General features: G+C 43.3%; 1 protein-coding gene across 2 annotated transcripts in view; it reads left to right on the top strand.

Annotated features, from left to right (window-relative positions):
* The window catches only part of LOC115150027 (semaphorin-3D), a 125,516-nt gene that overhangs the window by 43,990 nt on the left and 76,526 nt on the right, over positions 1-5,000 (top strand). The gene's annotated exons all lie outside the window — the stretch shown is intronic.

The following is a 5,000-nucleotide window of genomic DNA, read 5'->3' as shown; positions in this document are numbered from 1 at the left end:
ACAGACCCCTGGTGTTGCCATGGTACTTATAGCCTATAGACACACCCCTGGTGTTGCCATGGTACTTATAGACTATAGACAGACCCCTGGTGTTGCCATGGTAATTATAGACTATAGACAGACCCCTGGTGTTGCCATGGTAATTATAGACTATAGACAGACCCCTGGTGTTGCCATGGTACTTATAGCCTGTAGACAGACCCCTGGTGCAACACCAGTAAGTGCATACCCCCATGGGAACCAGACCCACAACCCTGGCGTTGCAAACGCCATGCTCTACACGGGAACAAACAAACAATAGCCCAGGCCAATGAAGCAACACACATATTATACAATATTAGGAGGCAATATAGACTGAGTGTACAAAACATTAAGAACACTAAGAAACCTTTCTATGGATTATATGTCTATGGCCACAACGCAACAAGCTGTTGGCCAAATTTGGCTCGCTTGCTGCTCAAACTGCGGCCTACCCGACTGTAGACATAACTGCCAAAATAAACTTAATCCACAGTTATTTATTTTATAAACTATTGATCCTCTGTGGCAAAATGAAGCTCTGGTTGGAAACAAAATCATAATAATAAAAAAAATAAGGTTATTTTTGTTTATTACATTTGTTTTGCCTCTACAGGTTTGGGCCCCTGACACACTCAATTGACCCATCACTTTTTTTTATTATGCACTTTATCTATTTTTTTTATTTTTTATTAATCAGTTACCCAATCAAGGCAGGGCCCCCAGTTACCCACCTGGGCCCCCATATACATATTTGTATTACATTTGTAAAACATTTTTGCTGCCTCATGGGCTTCCCATGTGCCTAAGCCCAGGGCCTTCTGCCCCGGTAAGCCCCTGCATGAAGCCGGCCCTGCCTATAGACAGACTCCTGGGGTGAGAGTGAGCAGTGATAGATTAGATGGTTTCCAGGTTGCATAGGAGCCAATAGGAAGTCAAACACTTGCTCCCTATGTTGGTTGTCTTGGTTATTGTTGGGATTTTACTACAAACCCACTTGAGGTTATTTCATCGTGACCTCAATGAAGTCAAACTCTCGTCACCTACTGGCAAGACTCAACCTTTTCCTTCGTATTTACAACTAGAACTTTGGAGAAATCTAGCCATGCCACATTACCAACCTCCTAAAATCCACATTTTAAATTCCTGGGATGGTGATGTATTCAGCAGAGCTGTGGTGTTTCCTGGGATGGTGATGTATTCAGCAGAGCTGTGAGAAGAGAAATGGGTGAGATTACAGAGCATCAGCACAAAGGAGAAAGAAGGAGGTGACAGCTTTATAGCCTCTCCTTGGTAACATGTTAATAGTTAATACCTCCATGATTTACAATCCCTGTCTCTCGTTTTCTCACTGGGGCGTCGGCTGCACCCAAGGCCTTGAGCCTTCAGTTCATCACTTTGACTAGTTTTACTGCAGTGCACTCTTAGAAAAAAAGGGTTCCAAAAGGGTTTTTCGGCTATCACCATAGGAGAACCCTTTTTGGTTCCAGGTAGAACTCTTTTGGGTTCCGTGTAAAACCCTTTCCACAGTGGGTTCTACATGGAACTCAAAAGGGTTCTACTTGGTTCTTAGAAGGGTTCTCCTATGGGGACAGCCAAAGAACCCTGTTATGTTCGAGGGCTCCCGAGTGCCCAGCGGTCTAAGGCACTGCATTTCAGTGCTAGAAGCGTCACTACAGACACTCTGGTTTGAATCCAGGCTGTATCACAACCGGCCGTGATTGGGAGTCCCATAGGGTGGCGCACAATTGGCCCAGCGTCGTCCGGGTTTGGCCGGTGTAGGCTGTCATTGTAAATAAGAATATGTTCTTAACTGACTTGCCTAAATGCTGACCCGTGTTTTCGTGTCAGAATTGACTGAAACCAGGAGGGAAAAGTACCGGTGATTTGAATTACATATTAAAACATTCAAAAAAGGAGTTCCCCTTCTTTCTGGGATCTTTGCTTACAATCATATCATGAGTAAACTACTTAATTGCACACAGATAAGTTTAAATGGTCTGAGAATGGAGTTATTTCCCAGCATCCTCAGATAACAGGACGGAGAGGCCTCAGCTCGTCACAATCCAACCTTCAGCTGGCTCAAGCTGCTGAACAATCTCTTTACCCAAAGTAGAAAATGGTTCACTGTTCTCCTTGCTCAATTGGTAGGTCTTCATTGTAAAATATGAATTTGTTCTTAACTGACTTGCCTAATTTAGTAAAGGTTAAAGAAAGAAATCTAAAAATAAATTGAAAGTTGTATCAGTTTTGTATCAGCTGACGTCTGTAATGCTGCATGTATATGTGATTTTAGAACGACTATATAATCTTAATGATTTGTTCTGCCTTTGAGTCGTTTGTTTCTGATCACCAAACTGTAGACTGAAATGCTATGCTAATCATTTTGTACTATGCCCTTGCATCTAAAATGTAACTTGCTCTCCCATCTCCATGACCTCACATCTCCAATAATGCAAACTATTAAAACACAAACTAACTGACTAGTGGCATGGTGGGAAGGGGATGCTCTCAGTGGGAGTAACTTCCAGATGCTAGGCAATGACTGTGTGTGTCGGAAACCCCGGAAATATCCTCCATAGAAGAAACACACAAACACACACACACACACACACACACACACACACACACACACACACACACACACACACACACACACACACACACACACACACACACACACACACACACACAGCTCCAGACACCAACATCTGTTGAGGTCAAGTGGTAAAGGAGGTGGAGACAGCGATAGCTGCTCCAGGCAAGCTCAAAGTATTTGAAAGAAAACCAATACTACTTGAAACCAAGTCTGCTGGTTTGTCCACACAGAGGGAGCGGAGGCCCTCTTAGTCCAGATCAGGTTTCTTTTCATTGTGATGTATAAACACCTTTAAACACTTTATCAAGCCGTGTCTCCTAAAGTGTTGTCTGCTCTGTTGATCTGGCGTCTCAACTGAAGCACTTTGAGTACTTAATGCATTGTCTTTCATGATGGAAGATGGTTGGAAACGTAACTGTGTACCAAACATAGGTTGTGAAGCCTTCCTTCTGTTAGATCAAATGAGCTGGAAAGCTTCTTGAGTCAGGGGTAAAGAGTTCACTTGACTTTGGTATTTATTTAATAACAAGGATCCACGTCAACACGGTATTTGCTGAGACAAATCCTCCTTAGCTTGTTTTAGAGAGGGGAGTGGACAGAGAGAGAGAGAGAGAGAGAGAGAGAGAGAGAGAGAGAGAGAGAGAGAGAGAGAGAGAGAGAGAGAGAGAGAAAGAACGAGAGTGAGAGGAAGAGAGAGAGAGAAAGAGAGAGAGAGAGAGAGAGAGAGAGAAAGAGAGAGAGAGAGAGAGAGAAAGGGAAAGAGGAAAGGTGTGGGCTGTCTCTTCCTTGTCTGATCATATCTTGTCGGTCTAAAATGACGCCCTACAAAGATTCTGACCAGCAATGTACAAAAACACTCATATTCCCATATACATTCTGAAAGTATTCAGACCCCTTCCCTTTTTCCACATTTTGTTACGTTACAGCCTTATTCTAAAATTGATTAAATAAAAAAAATCCTAATCTACAACAATGACAAAGCCAAAACAGTTTTTTAGAGATGTTTGCCAATGTATAAACAATAAAAAACAGAAAACCTTATTTACATAAGTATTCAGACCCTTTGCTATGAGACTCCAAATTGATCTCAGGTGCATCCTGTTTCCATTGATCATCTTTGAGATGTTTCTACAACTTGATTGGTGTCCACCTGTGGTAAATTTAACTGATTAGACATGATTTGATAAGGCACACACCTGTCTATATAAGGTCCCACAGGTCCCACAGAAAAAACCAAGCCATGAGGTCGAAGGAATTGTCCGTAGAGCTCAGAGACAGGATTGTGTCAAGGCACAGATCTGGGCAAGGGTTCCAAAACATTTCTGCAGCATTGAAGGTCCCCAAGAACACAGTGGCCTCCATCATTCTTAAATGGAAGAAGTTTGGAACCACCAAGACTCTTCCTGGAGCTGGCCGCCCGGCCAAACTGAGCAATCAGGGGAGAAGGGCCTTGGTCAGGGAGGTGACCAAGAACCCGATGGTCACTCTGACAGAGATGGGAGAACCTTCCAGAAGGACAACCATCTCTGCAGCACTCCACCAATCAGGCCTTTATGGTAGATTGGTCAGACGGAAGCCACTCCTCAGTAAAAGGCATAAGACAGCCCACTTGGAGTTTTCCAAAAGGCACGTAAAGACTCTCAGACCATGAGAAACAAGATTCTGGAGGAAACCTGGCACCATCTCTACAGTGAAGCATGGTGGTGGCAGCATCATGTTTTTCAGCAGCAGGGACTGGGAGACTAGTCAGTGTTAAGGGAAAGATGAACGGAGCAAAGTACAGAGAGATTCTCATCCAGAGTGCTCAGGACCTCAGACTGGGGCAAAGGTTCCCCTTCCAACAGTACAATGACCCTAAGTACATAGCCAAGACAACGCAGGAGTGGCTTCAGGACAAGACACTGAATGTCCTCGAGTAGCCCAGCCAAAGCTTGGACATGAACCTGACAAAACATCTCTGGAGAGACCTGAAAATAGCTGCTGTATGTAGCGACGCTCCCCATCCAACCTGACAGAGCCTTAGACGATCTGCAGAGAAGAATGGGAGAAACTCCCCAAATACAGGTGTGCCAAGCTTGTAGTGTCACAACCAAGAAGACTCGAGGCTGTAATCGCTTCAAAAGGTGCTTCAACAATGTACTGAGTAAAGAGTCTGAATATTTATGTAAATGTGAAATTTCAGTCTTTTATTTGTAATACATTTGCAAAAATGTTGAAAATCCTGTTTTTGCTTTGTCATTATGGGGTATTGTGTGTAGATTGATGAGGGAAAAACATACATTTTATTAATTTTAGTTTAAGGCTGTAACGTAACAAAATGTGGAAAAGTCAAGGAGTCTGAATACTTTCCCTGTATCTAGTGTAGACTGCTCTATCTGACTCT

This window comes from Salmo trutta, chromosome 16 (assembly GCF_901001165.1).
Source record: "Salmo trutta chromosome 16, fSalTru1.1, whole genome shotgun sequence".
NCBI lineage: Eukaryota > Metazoa > Chordata > Actinopteri > Salmoniformes > Salmonidae > Salmo > Salmo trutta.
Note: the sequence above shows the minus strand (reverse complement) of the source record. Positions and strands in the feature narration are given on the sequence as shown.